The sequence below is a fragment of the Ceratotherium simum genome, chromosome 5 (assembly GCF_057802395.1).
Source record: "Ceratotherium simum simum isolate JZ-2026a chromosome 5, ASM5780239v1, whole genome shotgun sequence".
Taxonomy (NCBI): domain Eukaryota; kingdom Metazoa; phylum Chordata; class Mammalia; order Perissodactyla; family Rhinocerotidae; genus Ceratotherium; species Ceratotherium simum.
The window spans coordinates 58,008,775-58,023,043 of record NC_141904.1 but is presented as its reverse complement, the minus strand read 5'-3'; positions in this window follow the sequence as shown (position 1 = coordinate 58,023,043).

The following is a 14,269-nucleotide window of genomic DNA, read 5'->3' as shown; positions in this document are numbered from 1 at the left end:
CCTCGCGACCAGGGCGGGGATCCGGCTCCGCAGGCCGGTGCGGACCGAGCGAGGCGCGACCCCGGGGAGGCTCGGTGGTCTCCACCCGCAAGAAGTTGGTCCCTGGACGCCTGGGCTCCTGGCTGCTGCTCAGCACACCGGCCGCCTCCCCTCAGGGTCGCCCCCGCGAGGGTCGCATCTCAGGGACGGCAGCCGCAGCTCCCGGCGGACGAGGAGGTGGGGGAGGGAGGCCGGCCCGGAGGTTGGGGGAGAGGCCTGGAGGCCCCGGGCTGGGTCCGCCGCAGCCTCCACCACTCGCGGCCGCTGGGACACGCTCAGGCTGTGCCCGACGAAGCAAGAAACTTTCCGACCTGGTGGGGGAAACATCAAAACAAACGGCCGTCAGGCGCCGGTGCCCGCCCGCCTCAGCCCTCATCCCCCTCAACCGCCCCCCGCCAGCCCCCGCCACGGGCCACGACCTCGGCCGACCTCTCCGCAGAGAGGCTGCGGGAATTTGGAGCCCGGACACCACGAGGGGTCCAGCCTCCCTTGCCGCCGCCGCCGCCTCAGCTTACCTTGCCAGCGCCGGCCGCCATAGTGACTCTGACTGAAACCTACCGGGTGCACCGCCACGGGAACGCGCACCCTTCAAGGGCCTTCCTACCCCCTCTCCCGCGCCGTAGTCCGGGGAAGTCACGTGATCGACGCCGCGGAAGCCATGACGGTCGAGGGCAGAAAAGAGGGCAAGCTAATTTTCAACGAGTCTCCGGGCGCCATCTTAGTTAAGGGCTGAAAGCTTCAAACCATGGGACAACCTTTTCGGCCATTTTGGTTAAGGGCAAGAAAAAATTTGACCTGTTGAAGGTTTTCTAAACAAAACGTGCCAACTTCCTACTTTACCATCTTGGTAAGAAGGCACAAACTTTTACTAAATTTTATTCACTATAGTTCTTGTTGAAAATGGCAGCGAGCAAAGAGAACAGATCCATCCAAAGCAAATGTTCATTAGCAGCCATCTTAGCTGTGGGCAACACAGTCCCCCACAGCCGCCTTAGGTGTGAACAACCAAATTCCCACAAGTCTCAGGATTTGTGCATCTAAGATGACAAAGTCCGTCCTCCTCCTGCTCAAGTCTTCCCTGTGTATCCTACCCGGAGAAAAACTCTTTCTTAGTCCCCGCATTCTATTTCGAATGACCGCTTTTCTCACTGGAACTGTCATGTCCCTCAGGGCTCCAAACACAGATTCTACCCCAGAAAGAGTATGACTTAAAAGTTTAAAGTCACGTTGCTTCTAGAGAGATGTCATCAATTTGCAATATGAAAAAAAGGGGGTATGGCCCCCCACTCATGATATTAAGGTAGATGAGGAGTCATTGGTCTAAAGAAGGGAAGACTGCAAAATCTGAAAGAAAATTTCAAGAAAAGATGGTGGGAAGGAGTCATTCATTTAGAGTCAATGGTGGCTTCATTCTTCAGATTCCTTTGACAACAGGCTCCACCACTGTGTGACCTTGGGCAAGTTTCTAAACCTTTTCAAGCCTCGTTTTCTCATCTATAGCATGCAGATAATACATAACTCACCTGTTCTTGTGAGAATTCAAGACGATAATCCATGTTGCTCAATGAAGAGTAACTATTGTTCATTTCAATGCTTATTCATAGGCTTTTGGCCCTGTCCTAAAATCTGTGCTGAGTCCTAGGGGTGAACAAAACCTCAGTCCCTGCCCTCTAAGGGCTCATTGAGGTATTATTGGATAGGAATTTGGGGAGAGAGGTGACAAACATGGATACAAATAACTTCACTTTGATGTAATCAGGGCTAAGATGGAGGCAAGCACTGGATCCTAAAGGGGTCAGGGACAGCCTTCTAGGGGAAGTAACTGAACTGAATGAATGAAGGTAGGAAAACCACAATAAATATGGTATTTACTGAGTGGCTTCATAAATTTCCAGAAAGAGGGACTAGGAAGCAAAGGAACAAGGCTATTGAAACAGTGGACCAATGTGCCTGGCATATAATAGTGACTCAATAAATATTTGATACCTCAATAAAAATTACATATTGTTATTCATTATTACAGGATAAAGCAGGAGTGGCACAAAGTGAATCTGGAGACAAGAATATGCATTCGATTATAAAGCCTTCATATACTTTTCTAAGACTCTTCACTAATTCAGCAAATATGTATTGAATGACTACTGTGTCCAGTTACTTTATTCTGGAGAAAAATAAGGATATGTTAAAAAGTTTTCATATAAAGATGAAGAGTTTTCATTTTTGGTAACTTTTAGGCTTATGTGGAATAAAGTAATATAGGTCCCTCCACAAATCCCTGATGAGTTCTGTGCATGAATTTATAAGTGACTTATGCATTCCTTCATTCATTCATTCTATAAATATTTAATTGAATATCTACTGGGAAACAGATACTTTGAAAGGCCCTGGAAATACAACAATGAAAAAAAAAGATTCCTTTGAATTGCTCATAGTTTAGGTGATGACACAATAAGATCCCTGCCATAATGAGTATATCAAGAGTAATGGGGCCCAGCCCCAATGGTTAAGTTCGGTGCACTCCGCTTCAGCAGCCTCAGTTCTTGGGCACGGACCTACACCCCTTGTCTGTCAGTGGCCATGCTGTGGCACGGCTCACGTACAAAAAGAGGAAAATTGGCAGTGGATGTTAGCTCAGGGCGAACCTTCCTCAGGAAAAACAAAGAGTAATGGGAGCATGGTAGAGTAGTTTAAACTGAGACTTGAAAAATGAGTAGGAGTAGGCAAGCTAGTCTGGTAGTAGTTGGATAACAAAATTTTAGGCCAAGAAAATATTATAAACAAAGACCCAGAAACTTGAGAGAACAGGACCTTAAGGGAATTACAAGCAGGTCTGTATTATTGCAGCATAAGTGCAAGTGGGGGTGTTCAAGGAGAGGGGCACAGAAGTATGATTTCAATTGCTGGAGGATTCATAGGCAATGCAATAAACTTCAGGACATTTCCATCTTTCTCCTACAAGGTTAAAGTAGAGTAATGAAAATCAAGGTTTCAGAATCAGACGTTGCATCACCATTTACCAGCACTGTGAATGGTAAATTATTTAGCTTCTCTAAGTCTCAGTTTCTTCATTTGAAAAAAGTAGACAATACTTCACAGAGTCTTGTTAGGGTTAAATAAGATAACGCAAGACAAAGTGCCTACCATGATGTCTAGAAAATAGTAGATATTCAGAGAATGTTAGTTTTTATTATTATTACTAATAGTAAGAATTCCCCCAGCCTTCCACATACAGTAAGGAGCAAGTTGTATTATCCCTAATTTGTATATGGACAAACTTGTTCACAAATATGGAAATAAGAAGTGTCTCTTTACGTTCAGTTCTACTACAATCTCTCTTAAAATTAATGTTAAACAGAATAGGCTTTTTTTCTCCAAGAAAAGCTGGGATTGCTATAACCTGGAAGAGTAAACAATCCTACCAAGCTACACAGGGTGTGGAAATGCCAAAATGGCATTGAAGGCGTTCTTCACCCACTGGTATTCGGCAGGCATAGAAAAGGCTTAAATTAAGAAATCTCATACATGAGATATTTTGAATTCTAAGCCATGTGGGTGTGCCTCTCGATGATTCTGTATCCATACAGTATTTTAATTAAACAAAAAACATGTCATGTTTTGAGAAATTTGGAATGGTAGTATTTTCCAATGTTGCGGCTTTCTCTCCTTTTTTTTATTTTTACATTTTTAATAGACTGATAACTATCACCACTGCTATGATCCATGCTACTTTTCAATCTTAGAAAAGCAAAGAGAGAATTGTGAAACTATTACCCTGGTACCATGAAAGACAGGCAATTATTAGCATTTCAGATGTGTAGGAGATGACTCTGTAAACTCGCTTAATATGCAACCTTCCCTAAATGATAATGATCTAACTGGACTTTAACCAACAACATACGATACAATGAATTATGGAATACTTGCATAACTGCTTAAGCAGAGTATCTGGACTGCAAATACACATAAGCAAACTAATTAAAGAGAAGGCCTGGAGTAGTCAAAGATTAAAATTGAGAGTATATAATATTTTTAATGGCACACACTGGCTTATTAAAACTGAAGTTTGATCCTCTTCCCAATAAGGAAGGCTCTCCTCATCAGGGAGATTCTAATGAGTGGAAATACCCTGTCATTTCCCAGGTGCTCAGGGTGGAGTGGCCCAGACATTCCAGAGGTACAGCTCATCTGTTTTTGGCTTCTTGGTTCTTCAGGAAATAAAAGAAAAATAATTACCTGAAGACAAGTAAAGACATTTATTTTTCATTTGGCAATATTTTTCTGTGAATATAAAAAGAGGGAATCAGAATATTAACTCTCAAAAGGATCATGGACAACTAATCCAACTCCCTCATTTTGCAAGCAAGGAACCTGAGGCTCAAAGAAGGTATCTTTCTGGAATGCGTATTTACCATGTGGTAAGGCATTTTCCTCATGACATCTCTGCGTAGTATTAATCCCGTTTTATAAGTAGAGAAATTGAGGCTCAAAGAGATTAAGTTACTGATCCCAAATCACCATGCTAGAGCTAAAGTACATGCTAAGGGTTTTTTCTTTTTAAAAAATATCATTACTGATTTTTTTTATTGATAAAATTAATATATATTCCATCTATTCAAATAAGCAAAGTAAGGAAAGTAAAAGTCCTAGCCTTATCACAAATCCTTAATCTAGAGCTAACTACTGTTAACAGTTTGTTAGCTGTATCCTTCCAGATGTTTTTCTAAGCTACATGAGTCATGCCCTTTTAAAAATACCAGATTATTTATTAGAAACGGGAAAATCAACACTAGGAGCCTTTTTCCTAAAAGTGATAAAGACTTTATATCAATAGCAAAAAGCCTGTATTGAGGGGAGGGGAAAAGGAAGGGAAGAAATTGTGTTTATTTTTGTCACTCTTGTATAAGTTCCTTTTGATTACTGGAAGTGTTCTCTTGCTTTTTATAATCAATTTAAGAATGTTACTTGGAATGCAGCAAATGCTTAAGAATAAAAAGGATGGGTCAGAAAGCCACATGAGGCATTTTCTTTCTGCGTTTTTATTGGTACATTGGGGTTTGTTTTTAAATAACTTAGTTACCAATTAAAATATCAGAGACTGTTTATATGTGGTGGTTTTGTTCATCCAGTGATTTTTTAAAAAAATATTTTAAGTATATTCTTTATTCTGGGAAAACTATGACATTTTGAATCATCATTTTTGAATATAATTATTTGTGTTTCCTTTTAATAAGCTCCCTTAGAGCTTTTGTTTCAGATGAATGCATTGTTGCACAACTGTACAATACTGTCACAGATAATGGTCAACAACATCTCACCCTACGCCTATACTTCAGAGAACTGATAGATTTCTCAGCCATCTTTGGTCTTAAGCATCCCTAAGAAGACTGGTTGAAATGGAGTGAAGAGACCTTCGTAGTAAAATGAGCCTAGAGTGTCTGCTCCTCTTCCACCCTTCCCACGGCACCCCCCACCCCTTCCCACCAAGCATGCCCAGCATACAAGGCTTGGTGGGTAGAGATCGTTTGTGGAGTCTGCTGGGCTTTGTGCAGGGCTGATTTCATGGGTGTGTAACCTTACGTAGGGCCTGCGCTTAGAAGGACACTGCTGCCTTGAAATTCTTAATAATTTTTTTAACAAAGGTGCCTTCATTTTCATTTTGCACCAGGCCCCTCAAATTATGGAGCTGATCCTGCGCTGTGCATAGTGCTTCGAGGACCCAGTCTCCTCTGTACAAGTCTAGCATAATGACAAGCATGACATATGAAATGCTATAGGAGAAATTAGTGGGCTGTTGATAGTGAAGAAGCATCCCTATAGAAGTGAGACCTTTATAAGTGAAACCAGACAGGTCCATCTTCCCATTTCCTGGGATCTAATTATATAATTTGGTATCAGTGGCAAAGATGGTTGCAGAAGAAAACTTGCCTTGATTTTTGTAATTTATCTTCTCACTCTAGCTTAGACTCTGAAGTTACTCTTGAAAATGATAATGAGAATAATAAAGAATCGGGGCAGCCCGGTGGCATAATGGTTAAGTTTGTGCGCTCCACTTCAGCGGCCCAGGGTTTGTGGGTTCAGATCCTGGGCACGGCACTACGCACTGCACATCAAGCCATGCTGTGGCAGGCGTCCCAAACAGAAGGACTAGAAAGACCTACAACTAGAATACCAACTACGCACTGGGGCTTTGGGGAAAGAAAAATAATAATAATAATATAGAATCAATATAGAATCTCTGTCCACTAAAATTTTGCATTTTTATTATAAAACATTTCAAATCTACAGGAAAATTGAAATAAAATTACAACAGACACACATATATACCCCTTCTTGATTCAAAGTTCTTACCATTTGGCCATATTTGCCTTATCTATCTATGTGTGTTTTTCTGAACTCTTTGAGAGTAAGTTGCAGACATCATGACACTTTAGTCTGCAATAGATCAGCATGCATTTCCTAACATTACAGACATTCTCCTAAATAACCACAATATATGGGGGGTTAAGTATTTTATTTTTAAGGTAGAAAACTTGGAAAACAGAGAAACATTAGAAATTACCCATAACTGCACTGCCCAGAGATAACCACTGTAAGCAGTTTGGTGCTACACAGAAAAATGGCATCATCTTGTACCTATTGCTTTGTCCACACAAAATGAAGCATCCCCACTTTTTTTCATCCTTAACAAGAACAATTTTCCATGCCTTCTGTGGTAGGCAGAATAATGGCCTCTCAGAGATATCTATGTTCTAATCCCCACAATCTATGAATATGTTATGTTGGGTGGCAAAGGAGACTTTGCCAGTATGATTAAGGGTACAGAACCTGAGCTGGGGAGATTATTCTGGATTATTTGGGTGGATCTACTTTTAATCACATGAGTCCTTAAAAGTAGAAGAGAGAGGCAGAGAGTAAGTCAGAGAGATGTTACTTGAAGACTCAACCTGTTGCTGACTTTGATAATGGAGGAAGGGGGGCTACAAACCAAGGGACGAAGGAAGCCTCTAGAAGCTGGAAAAAGGCAAGGAAACTGTTACTCTCCTAGAGCCTCCAAAGGAACTCAGTGCTGCCAACACCTTGAGTTTAGCCTAGTGAGACCCAGTTGAACTTCTGACCTTTAAAATTTTAAGATAATAAATTTGTGGTAATTTGTGGTAATTTGTTACAGCAATAGAGAATACATCTCCCCATTTGTATTTACCTTTGAAATGGTAGTCTTTTATTCTTTAGAACATTTTGGGTTTTTTGTTTTTTTTTTTTAATTTTTTGTTTATTGCAATAACATTGGTTTATAACATTGTATAAACTTCAGGTGTACATCATTATACTTCTATTTCTGCATAGACTACATCATGTTCACCACCCAAATACTAATTACAACCCATCACCACACACATGCCGAATTATCCCTTTCGCCCTCCTCCCTCCCCCCTTCCCCTCTGGTAACCACCAATCCAATCTCTGTCCCTATGTGTTTGTTTATTGTTGTTATTATGTACTACTTAATGAAAGAAATCATACGGTATTTGACCTTCTCCCTCTGACTTACTTCACTTTGCATAATACCCTCAATGTCCATCCATGTTGTCACAAATGGCTGGATTTCATCGTTTCTTATGGCTGAGTAGTACTCCATTGTGTATATATACCACATCTTCTTTATCCATTCATCCCTTGATGGGCACTTAGGTTGCTTCCAAGTCTTGGCTATTGTGAATAACGCTGCAATGAACACAGGAGTGCATGTACCTTTACGCATTGGTGTTTTCAAGTTCTTTGGATAAATACCCAGCAGTGGAATAGCTGGATCATAAGGTAGTTCTATCCTTGATTTTTTGAGGAATCTCCATACTGTTTTCCATAGTGGCTGCACCAGTTTGCACTCCCACCAGCAGTGTATGAGAGTTCCCTTCTCTCCACATCCTCTCCAATACCTGTTGTTTCCTGTCTTGTTAATTATAGACATTCTGACAGGCGTGAGGTGATATCTCATTGTAGTTTTGATTTGCATTTCCCTGATAGTTAATGATTTTGAACATCTTTTCATGTGTCTGTTGGCCATCTGTATATCTTCTTTGGAGAAATGTCTGTTCAGGTCTTGTGCCCATTTTTTAACTGGGTTGTTAGTTTTTTTGTTGTTGAGATGCATGAGTTCTTTATATATTTTGGAGATTAACCCCTTATCAGATGTATGGTTTGCAAATATCTTCTCCCAATTGTTAGGTTGTCTTTTCGTTTTGTTGATGGTTTCCTTTGCTGTGCAGAAGCTTTTTAGTTTGATGTTGTCCCATTTGTTTATTTTTACAATTGTTTCTCTTGCCCGGTCAGACATGGTGCTTGGAAATATGTTGCTAAGACTGATGTCGAAGAGCGTACTGCCTATGTTTTCTTCTAGAAGTTTCATAGTTTCAGGTCTTACATTCAAGTCTTTAATCCATTTGGAGTTAATTTTTGTGTATGGTGTAAGGTAAGGGTCTACTTTCATTTTTTTGCATATGGCTATCCAGTTTTCCCAACACCATGTGTTGAAGAGACTTTCTTTTCTCCATTGTGTGTTCTTGGCTCCTTTGTCAAAGATTAGCTGTCCATAGATGTGTGGGTTTATTTCTGGGCTTTCGATTCTATTCCATTGATCTGTGCGTCTGTTTTTGTGCCAGTACCATGCTGTTTTGGTTACTATAGCTTTGTAGTATATTTTGAAATCAGGGAGTGTGATACCTCCAGCTTTGTTCTTTTTTCTCAGGATTCCTTTAGCTATTCGGGGTCTTTTGTTGTTACATATAAATTTTAGGATTCTTCGTTCTATTTCTGTGAAAAATGTTGTTGGAACTTAGATAGGGATTGCATTGAATCTATAGATTGCTTTAGGAAGTATGGACATCTTAACTATGCTAATTCTTCCAATCCAAGAGCACGGAATATCTTTCCATTTCTTTGTGTCTTCTTCAATTTCTTTCAGCAATGTTTTATAGTTTTTGGTGTACAGATCTTTCACCTCTTTGGTTAAGTTTATTCCTAGGTATTTTATTCTTTTTGTTGCAATTGTAAATGGGATTGTATTCTTAATTTCTCTTTCTGCTACTTCATTGTTAGTGTATAGAAATGCAACTGATTATTGTACAGCAATAGAGAATACATCTCCCCATTTGTATTTTCCTTTGAAATGGTAGTCTTTTATTCTTTAGAACATTTTGTCTGAGTGATTTTCCTCTTCTATTTGGCTTTGAAAATGATAATGATTAATGCAATGAGAAAATAAAGGCAGAACCCCCTAGGTTTTGCTCTGAAAGGGGGACTAGAATCTTATATAGTTTTTTTGACCAGGACTGGGCTGGTACATTTACAGAGCATTTACAGACTAATGGAATAGGGGGAGGGATTGCCCTATGGTTCTTTTAAGAAATTCATTTGGAATTATGGAAACTATTTGTTTTGAGGAAAACAGTTTACTCTTAAGCTCTCTCATAGATCTTTGTACTTGTCTTGCGTAGCACTTGTAACAATTTGTACTGGGGTATGAGTATAACATCGTCATTAATGTTTGCTTTCCCTCTGGCCTGAAAGCATTGTTAATTGTAAGGAGTCGGGCCGGCCCCTTAGCTTAGCAGTTAAGTGCACGCGCTCCGCTACTGGCAGCCCAGGGTCGGATCCCAGGCGCGCACCGATGCACCACTTCTCCGGCCATGCTGAGGCCGCGTCCCACATACAGCAACTAGAAGGATGTGCAACTGTGACATACAACTATCTACTGGGGCTTTGGGGGAAAAAAAGGAGGATTGGCAATAGATGTTAGCTCAGAGCCGGTCTTCCTCAGCAAAAAGAAGAGGATTAGCATGGATGTTAGCTCAGGGCTGATCTTCCTCACAAAAGAAAAAAAAAAAAGAGTAAGGACTCTGTCTGTTTTTGCTTTCTGTTGTTTCTCCAGCACCTAGCACAGTGCCTGGCACATAGTAGGCACAAAAATATTTGTTAAATGAATGGATCTTTGGCTATGCAGAGATCTGGCTCTTGAGTGGCTAAGAAGAAGCTAAACTGCTCTACGTAAGAATATTAAAAATAATAATATTAAATTATATATAATATTAATTACATATGATATATAACTATATTATTTTAAATACTATTACATTTTTTTAAGAAAGAAAAAGCTATTTTCAACATGAGCTTGGGAACCTCTTTGCAGATGATTATGCCTTTATGGAAACGTTTTTCCTGGATGCAGATTCAGACTACACTGTCTGAATGTCATTCCGGAGACATTAGTCTGTTCTTGCATATGTGTGAATTCTTTCCAAAAGTCCTCTCAGGAGGTCAGGAACAAATTGTCAGGAAAGACAATAAGCGGTGTCTTCACTTCCTGCTGGCAGCAGGCCCTAGAGTCAATCAGGCAGAGGGCCCACCCTGGGCTATTATGCTCCAGTTAGATTGTATTTCACCACTCTAATCACCCAGATGGAGCAGTTTGGGGGCAATGGAGTTAAAATAACCACTGACTAAGCAGTGCCCCCTTGCTGGAGACATTTCTAAGAGCTATAACTAACAGAAAGATTGCTCTGTTTTTCTAGGAACAGTCACTTCTGGGAGTGTGAAAATGGAGTGTCATTAGTGAGACTTCACAGCAGAGCGATGAGCCTGAAAAGCACTTCCACCCTAAGCTTTGAGGAAGGGTGTACCCAGGCCCAACTTTTTTCTATGCAACTGAAGTCACAGTTCTGTTTGGGCAAGTGTTTCTGAAAGCAAATTTTTTTTTTCTAAACAGCTGTTATTGGTTAGGGTCCTGTGTTTGCAAGCAACAGAAACTAACCCTGGCCAACCTAAGCTTATGGAAATTATGGAAAGACATGGGGGTAGTTCAGAGAATGGAAATACATGCTGAAAAAGCAAGTCTCAGGAAGGATGGGAAGCAGAGCTGATGAGCAACAAGACCTAATAAGCAGCCTCTTCAGGGCACCACCTTTAGGAGGAATCAGCTTACCCTTTTTCAGTCCTTGAGTCCCTCTCCTCAAGATTCAAATACCCCAGACATCATTAACCTAGGCTGGGTTACATGCCCATTTCATGGCCAGAAGGGTGGGGCATGTTGAAGGACAGTCCCACTAACTGTAACCAATGGAAGAGGGATGGTTTGCCAAAGCTGTTGTCAGGAGCAGGGGAAAGGATTGCTGAGCAGGCAAAAGCATTAGATGTCCACCTATCAGCTTAAACACTGAGTGTGCATTCAGGAACATTAGTCTTTTCTTTGAGCCCCTTAGCAAAGAGGTATGGCTGCCTATGGAATCTAGGCAAGGAACTTCCTATGTGACCTTAGACAATATCATAAACCCTTTCTGAGCCATAGTTTCCTCATTTATAAAATTTATTGAACAGTTTGGACCAGATGATCCCTAATGGCTTATACGGTGGAAAGAGCCAGAAGAGAGGATCTCCTTCCAGATACTGGCAGTGTGACTTTGGCTGACTCATTTTCCAATTCTGGGTTTCCTTGTGTAAAATAAAGGGGTTGAACTAAGACACCTTTAGGTTCCTTCTAGCTCTTAAAGTCCATGATTCTGTAAAAGGACAGATGGAAGTAGCCAGGTCAGTCTTTCTCCCCAAAATCAATGGTATATCCTTTTTAGGAAATACACACTGAAGTATTAGGGATAAAGGGGCATTATTTATGCAACCTACTCTCAAAAAAACAACCTATTTATATATATAGAGAGAGAGAGGGAGAGAGAGAGAGAGAGATCAAATAATTCAGGGAAAAAAACCCACTTTTATACAGAGAGAGACAGAGAGAGAAAGAGGGAGTGACAGAGGAGAATGTGGCCAAATGTCTCTAAGTGTAATTAATTCAAAACGAAGTTCAAAAAAAAAGTCAATGAGAAGGTCAAAAGGAAATCTGCTCCTCCACTTGTGTGTCGAAAGGACTTTTGATGAATTATTTGTGTGACAAATGAATATTTGTATGTCTGTGTTACTAAATCCAAACTCTCTAGGGGAAGTTCTTAGTGCCAAGGCATGGACTTTACAATGAGTTCTCAATATTAGTGTGACAAAGCTCCACTGTGGACCTGGAAAACACTGTATAAGGCCTATCTATTTACTTGTCCTGAGGAGTCTGACTAAGTGGGTGGAGATTTCCTGTTGGCTTTTGTGCTTCTCTTTTGCTTTAACAGTTGTTTGGGTGAACAAATTTCAGACACAGCATATATATCTAACGCTTTGTACTTTTAATATTCATCTATAACCCAAAAAATGTCTCTACCAAGTACTTATTAACTTGATTTGCAGCCAAATATTACTATCCTCACACAGTCATTTCTTATTCCAAAATGATTTTTGTATCTAGAGGGTATTCATTGCAGGATCATATTAGTAAAATATTAGGACCAACCTAGGGTTCCATCGATAGAGTACTGGTTAAATACATTCATGCAGTGTAAAATTGTGTAGATGGTAAAAAAGAATGAAGCAGCTCTCTAAGAGTGGCTATAGAATGATCTCCAAGTTAAAAATAAATGAAGCAATTCTATGTGAATGGTTATGGAACAATCTCCAAGATATAATTTTAAGAGCAATGCACAAAATCATGTGTAAGTACAATATTATTGTATTAAAAAATTGTTTGATTGAGTAAATATTATTGTATTAAAAAATTGTTTGATTGAGTAAGCAATGAGTGGACAATTGATGTTTTTGCCTGCTTAGCATATGCCTGTATACATACATGAGCATTTTCTGGGGAGATATATAGGAAATCAGTTACAGTGGTAACCTCTGGAGAGGGGAACAATGGGTGAGGGTACAGATCTGGGGAACAAGGATGGGAGGGAGACTTGCTTTTCATTTATATCTTCTGAGTTTAGTGCCAAATTTAATGTAGGAGTCAATGCCTTTTTAGGAGTAAATCCTTAGGGTCCATTCTCATCATGTAGGCTTAAGTGAAGATAAATCACTGTAGCCAAGGAAATTGTCCTGTTAGGGTGTGAGTATTCCACATACTGAGTCCATGGCTTCTCATCTTTCTGCTCTCAGCAGCTAGCCTTATCATTGCATATAGTATGTGCTTAATAAATGCTATTGAATTGAGTTCAACCAGATTGATTTGCAGTGCTTTTAGGGGCACTTCTATATACATTCTTGCTTGCTGGTTTAAATCTAGGCATATTAGCCCTTAATGTGTTTCTCTCTTTTCTATCTTAAAGGAAAAAAGATAAACATTTATTTTATATTCTTAAGAATTTAAAACTTAGCCAGTCAGTGGGTATAAATTGGTGTCTCCTTTTTGTAGGGCATTTTGGTATTATAAGCCAGCATGTAAAACATGCTTAGGTTGTAACCCAGTAATCCCATCCCTAGCAATTTATCCTAAGAAAATAATTACACAGTTCAGAAAAAGATGTATGTACAAGGATGTTTATTTCAGTGTTGCTGATAATACTGAAATTTGGAAACAATCTTAAATGTTCATGGGTAGGTAACAGGTTAATTAAAGAAGAGTATGTCTATCTACTGTGCTGATTAAAAATGGTGATTCTGGGGCCAGACCTGTGACCTAGTTGTTAAGTTCAGCGCACTCTGCTTCACTGGCCCAGGGTTCGGTTCCCAGACGCGGACCTACACCACTTGTCAGCCACACTGTGGCAGCGACCCACATACAAAATAGAGGACGACTGGCACAGATGTCAGCTCAGGGTGAATCTTCCTCTGCAAAAAAAAAAAAAAAGGATGATTCTGCCCTAAATTTATTGACGAGGAAAACATCTATAATATATTATTAAGTGATAGAAACAGATTATACATGTGTATGATCCCATTTTTATCAAATTTCATACACAGATCACTATATGTATATATAAATCGCTATCTGGGAGAAATTTCATCAAAGTATTTACAATGTTTATCCCTCCACGATGAGTGATTTTTAATTTCCTCTCTGTATTTTTTCATATTATTTACGATTTTTTCTGGAGTATACATTGTATCACTTTTACCAAAAAATGAAGCTATTAAAAAGAAACAACAGTCAAGGGATTTCCCTAGTTTTACTCTTTGACTCAACAAATATTTGTTGATTGCCTCACAGTATCCTAGACTTATCCTATTTTACAGTTTGCAGAATTTTCTATTCACCCATGAGAGAAAACACTGAAGCTAAGTACTTATAAAGGCCCCTTTTGAAAAATTTAAGCACTAGGAAAAAAAATCAGAAAGTAGTTGTCTCTGGGGGAGGCTGAGATAGAGA